The sequence below is a fragment of the Ursus maritimus genome, unplaced genomic scaffold, assembly GCF_017311325.1.
Source record: "Ursus maritimus isolate PB19 unplaced genomic scaffold, ASM1731132v1 scaffold_4, whole genome shotgun sequence".
Lineage (NCBI taxonomy): Eukaryota > Metazoa > Chordata > Mammalia > Carnivora > Ursidae > Ursus > Ursus maritimus.
In genome coordinates, this window is record NW_024426552.1 from 51,498,652 (window position 1) to 51,505,316 (window position 6,665).

Genomic DNA, 6,665 nt, shown 5'->3' on the forward strand with positions numbered 1-6,665 from the left:
CTCCTACACACACCCTAATAGCAAAATAACTCAATCCTTGGTGTATTGATTAGAGTGAAGCCACTGAGAATATTTTTATCTTGTCTAATTTCCTTCTGACTGGCTTCTTTTCTTGTGCTATTCTCTGCAACTCACCTCCCATTTCAGATGGATATCTGACCCAATTATTTTGGAGTCTATTTCTGCAACCTTCTTCACTCTTCATTCTTTTTCCTTTTCTTCAGTTTTTTTGTCTCCATAATTAGCATCCTGCATGGGCCCAGTATGTGTTCAGCAGAGTAAAAGATGTTGGTAAGGCTATTATAAATATTTGAGAAATGATAACTATTATCTTGAATAATGTGTCCCATGAAAGATTTAATATATGAAAAAGAAGAATGACGGAATAAAAGGAATAAATGCTAAGTACCAGGGAACATTGTCACATATCTTTTGCTCACTCTGCCATGACAATAACTCCAAGAACACTTTATAATGAAGGAGAGACTGAATAATGACCCAAATAAAATTTTAATTTTCTTTCACTTTAAATCTATTGAGTAGATATTATGCCTAGTCCTTAAAAAGGGTAAAATAGTGCTTTCCATTATTCACAAAAGATACATTTGTGTGGATACTATTGTGCAATTATTCCATAGATCTCATCTGTGACACTCAAGGAGTTTCAAATATAGTCAATATAAAATGGAACTCTGAATGTTGACGAAGTCACAATACAATAAGCAGGGATGGTTCAGGAAAAATATTCATTACTGAGAGACATTAAAAATGTGTTTATGGAAGAATTGATTACAGAGTCAAAACTGGCATTTTTCAGTAGAATTGGTGCATTTCTTCCATTAAACTTGTAATGAGTTGAATCCAAAGCATATTTAATTCATGGATCACTGCTGCAATATTGTGTCAACATGTACTTAGGGAGTATTCAATGTATGGATCACTGCAGTGATAGACTGTAATGGTCCCTCGTCTATCAAGTTAATGCATATTATCTTAGAACACTAATACAGGGGTTATTGATAAGACACTCCACAACCCATACTTTATAAGAAATTGCTGACAGACCCTTAACATTATCAGTACTAGAGTTAACAATAACAACAAGCAACAAACTGTTGCTAAGACATTTTAGGAAAAATACTTAAAAAACATAAGCTTTCTTGGATTTCACTCTATGCTTAGATGACCATTTTATTTTAACATTGGTTTTTTCTTAAACTCTGTCTTGTTGTAAGATATATACAGCTGTGCTGCTTTTTCTAGCCATTTATGTGGGTAATTTTCTTTGACTTTTTCAATAGGAAAAAAGCTACTGAGTTGAGGCTGAATAACGAGGAAGTGAAAGATCGAATAAATTAGACAACTCCTAGATGACTCTAGGTAGTAAACTGAGATGGATGGCCATTTCCCTTTCCTGGACAACGGCAGGATATATTAATATACATTTAGTCAAGAGTTTCAGCTGGTATATTATAATTATTAACAGACACTATTGAGATAAGAAAATTAAAGATGCCACCTAATAATTCATGTGGAGTTTTTTCATTCTCCAAAGAATTAGGTTCAGATCATTCTCAATTGATAGTTATTTCAAGAAAAAAAATTACATTCTTTTAAATGCCAACCAATAACAGTCATAAAGAAAGATAGGTATAAGACAATGAACAAAATTCATTTGTTTTCACTTCCTCTACATCCACTTGTGTTCATAAGACCAAATCTAATGAATTAAAAAAAATACTATAGTACAACCACAAAATAGAATACTACTCAGCAACAAAAAAGGAACAAAGGACTAATTCATAAAATAACAGGGATGGATCTAAAAATCATTTGTTAAATGAAAGAAGTCAGACACAAAAGGCCATATATTGCATAATTCTCTTTATATGACATTCGGAAAAAGGCAAGACTATAAGGATGGAAAATGAGTTTGTGGTTGTTAGAGATTAGAAATGGGAAGAGGGGTGGGGTCAAAGGAGAAGCATGAGAAAAATTTTTGAGCAATGGAACAATTTTCTACATTATTATGGTGGTAAAAACGTAACCCCATGCATTTGCCAAAAACCAGAACTGTTCGAAAAGAGTGATAAATAAAATGGGCAAACAACATTTAACCAAGTGATCAAAAAAACATCACCAGTGGTAAGACATATCTTATCCCATGTACCCCTGATACAATATACTGAGAAGTGGTATTCTTACTAAAAATCCATGACTTCAGTCTAGCTACAAGAAAACATCAGATAAATCCAAATCACAGGACATTCTACAAAATACTGACCAGTACTCTTAAAAATATCAGTTTAAAAGAAAGACAAGAACAATCAAAGGAACTGTCACACCTCGAGTAGCCTAAAGAGACATGACAACTAAATGCAATGTTGAATCTTAGATTAGACGCTGCAACAAAATAAGGACATTAGTTAGTGAAAGCCACATGAAGTCTGTAGATCAATAGTTAGTACTGTACCGGTGTTAATTTCCTAGTTTTGGTCATTTTACCATGGCTATGTAAGATGTTAACATTATGGAAGAAAGGAAACTATAAAGAATATACAGAAATTCTGTATACCATCTCTGCAACTCTTCTAAAAGTCTAAAATTATTCAAAGATAAATGCTTTAAAACATATAATGAAAGTGCATGCCATATTGTAGGGGCTGTGTTCCTCAAGTGCCATGAGGCTAGGAGAAAATCAACAGTCACAGAAACATGACTTAATTTCATAAAATAATTTTTTAAAAAAATCTAATGTAATTTGGATCAAATACTGTCAAACTCCATCTCTTCTCATAAGATTTTAGAAATAGAACCCCTCTTCTGCTTTATATTCTTAAAACAACCAGAGAAATAAACTGTAGTAGTTATTTATTGCTATTGCTATAATCTTGACATTATCAGATTATTGGCTATTTGATATATATAAATCATAACACACAATTGACCACCCTCAAATCACTACACTCAAAGTCTATACCATACTCCATTTCTGAAGAGAATCATGGATTCATAGGATGCTTGAAATAAGGGAAACCTGAGAGAGATTACTTAACTTCACATTTGCTACTATTTGACTTCATACATTCTGTTTGACAGCTGCCTAGGACACAAGCAAGTCCTGTGGATGTTACTCAAATCCCTAACACCCCAGCCTCATGCCCTCTTCGACCACTACAATCAGATTTTCACATAAGTTCCTTTTGTTCTGTCTATTGGGACACTTTGGAAAATTTTCTTCAAATAAAGAATGGTAAGGCTGAAAAAAAATTTAAATTACTGCTGCATGCAAAGGTTTTTGTTAAAACAAAAAATGTATATATGAGGAAAAGAAATGACACAACTTGCCCACGGTCATACAGTGTTTTAATGGTAAAGTCTAGAATCCAGATCTCTTGTGGTCCAATGCACTATTTTTTTTTTCACAGCTTATATCCTAACTTACCTTACACCAAACTCCCTCCACAATGTAGTATGAAAAGTTTTTGGAGAGATCTCCTTGAACTGAAGAATGTTCTAGAATCAATTTAGTAAAGGAATGGTCAAGTGTGATACCAATAGACAGTATAATTGTGATTATTTTCACCTTACTGCAGTAGTAATCAATGTTTGCTTTTGGCAGGGGGGTGCAGTTTTTCTTTACACTTCAAGGTCCTTTTGGCTGGTATAAAATTAAATTGACATGAGACATATTAATAGGAAATAATCAAATTTAATTACAGACATATGGTAACTCCATAAGATTATGAGCCCCACAGACAGGCAATTGAGGCTTACATAACATCCTGAGGTAAAGAAAGGACCGTAGGTTTGGGGATACAAAGGGGAAGAAGGCCATTCATAGGAAGGTGAGAAGAAGAAAAATAAAGCTTGACCTGTTATGCAAATAAAAAGGAATCTCTGGTAATAGCTCTCTTCCTGGTACAGGCCCTTCTTTTCAATGTAAATTTAGGCATTTGTGGGGGAGGTAAGGAGCTTTTCCTGAATCTGCTGGGTTTTGATTGCTTTAGCTCAAGGTAACCTTCATGCTAAAGTGGTGTATTTTGGAGAGATTTGTTCTGAAATCCTTTACTTTAAACATTTAAAACACACACACAGATCTATGCAGCTATACATTGCTTACCCTTTATATGTGAGCACTCAGTATCTTCCTAATAAATGGAAAGTCGTATCTGAGAAATTTTTTGTTCTTCTGCAATCCTAGTTCATGAAATCTTAACTTCCCCAAACCTCCTTTGCTCATATATGAAACCAACCGATATTTTAATGGCAACAACTAATCTTGGAATTTCCATGTTTACTGAAGGCTACTATTAATAGTGTAAAAGAGAAGGTAGCACCCATAGCCAGGTCTCAGCACAGAAGTGTTAGCTGGGCTTCAGTGTTCCAAGAGTTGGACTAGCACTCATGGCTAGATCATGTTGTTCTCTTGTTGAACATAAACAGTTTCACAGAGTATCAATTTGAGATAAGGCCATTCTGTATTAGCCACTAATCCAGACAAAAACAAGACCACTGAATAATCATGTCTGATCACAAACAATATCACACACATTTCTAACCATAAAAATGACCAAACATCTGCCTATCCTGGCCAATATGAAAGAATGCTGCTTATTCGCCAAACATAATATTAGCTTTTCTGCATTCTTTTTGTTTTCTAGATAAGAATAGTTAAGAAACATGGGGCGTCTGGGTGGCTCAGTCGTTAGGCGTCTGCCATCGGCTCAGGGTGTGATCCCGGGGTCCTGGGATCGAGCCCCACATCGGGCTCCTCCACTGGGAGCCTGCTTCTTCCTCTCCCACTCCCCCTGCCTGTGTTCCCTCTCTCGCTGGCTGTCTCTCTGTCTGTCAAATAAATAAATAAAATCTTTAAAAAAAAAGAAAAGAAAAGAAACAATGGTTAAGAAACATAGAGTTACCATTGTTTTCTAATGGCATCCAATCCACATCAAAGCCCTGATTCCTTGAATCTCTCCCCAAATCACCTAATAGAAGCCAAAGTTCTACAGGGAGTCCTCTCTAAAACCCTCTTACTGAGATACTCCATGCATCTCCATGGTACATGTCGTCCCTACTACAACAAGTCAATAAACCCAACTTTGTTCAACTACAAGTGTGTTCCTGATGGTCTTTGGCTGACAGGCATTGACAAGAACATAAAAGGAAGCATTTATCACACAGTTGCTGGGCCATCTTGAGTGTCAGCCTTTCTTTTCCCAACATCTTCCCCATCTCCACATGAGAAAAAAACAAACAAAATAACCACAAAAACCACAACAGAGCTCACAAGAAGAAATGGTGCCTCAAGAGTCAGGGTCTACAGATTCTACATCATCTCACAAGCAAGCACTGGCCTCAGTTCTCCTTTTCTAGAGGCTGGATGCTGGCCCCACTGTGCAAGGCTAGGTGGACGGAGGTTAAGATACTTGACTGAGATGCTACTAAAGAGTTATTTTTTACTCAAATGTTTAGTATGACCGTTTTAACGAGGTCCATTCTGAGGAGAAAAGCTCATATAGTTTAAACATGAGCTATTTACTTAGTTATTTTTTGTTTTTGGCAAATTATAGTCAATACTGATGGAGGGTGGGGCACCTGGGTGGCTCAGGTCATGATCCCAGAGTCCCGGGATTGAGTCCCACATCAGACTCCCTGCTCAGTGGGGAGTCTGCTTCTCCCTCTACCCTCACCCCACTTGTGCTCTCTCTCCCTCTCAAATAAATAAATAAATAAATAAATAAATAAATAAATAAAATCTTTAAAAAATATTGTTGGAGTGTTGTGGAGAAAGTAGATCAAAATACCAAAGTAAGATTTCCTCATATCTGGACAAGAGCTACAATAGCAAGTCCTTGTGATGGGATAAAAACAGCCCTATGGAAAAATAACTCAGAACAGCAAGCAAATTACTGTATTATAATATACAGTATTTAGGAATATTTTAGAACACGTTGGGTTCATAAAAATAGACTTGTTTAAAATGGGCAGACTACTTAATTGTCTATGCAATCCCAGACTTGGCTTGAAATCCCAGTTTATTGGTAGGCTGTTATTGCTTGTTGTGACCTTGAGAAATTTACTTAAATCTGTCTAAGTTCAGGTTTTTCATCCTTAAATATAAGCTCCTTTAGGGCTGATTTTGTCTCTTTTGTTCACTGGTATTTTCCTGGTGCCTAGAGCAGTTCCTGGCTCATATTAGACAGTCAAAATAGAAGGCAGGATTTATAAAATGGTAACATAGTATCTGGTAAATAGTAGATGTTTAATATATGTTTGTTGTTAATTGTGATGATGGTGATGATAACAGTCTCATGATTTCAGGCATAATTTTAAAACAAAATATTAAATCATTGCCATCAATTTCATTGATACAGCAAGTCACTCAAATAAGGATAGTTTGAATGAATCTGTGTTGGTGGCTGCCAGGTAAAGAGTAGTGCCTTTTAATTAAGATACAGACAAAAAAAGCCATCTCCATTTGGACATGGAAGGTTACATGAAAAAAACTATAAATGTTTTATTCTCATGTACACATTTCAAAAATATTATCAAAATAATTTTTTTACCATTCTAAGATTTATATAAACTAAGAAGGAGAAAAGGGAGGATTTAGAGAAATGTAACAAAATATACAGGAATTTAAAACCTTCTCTTACTGGGAC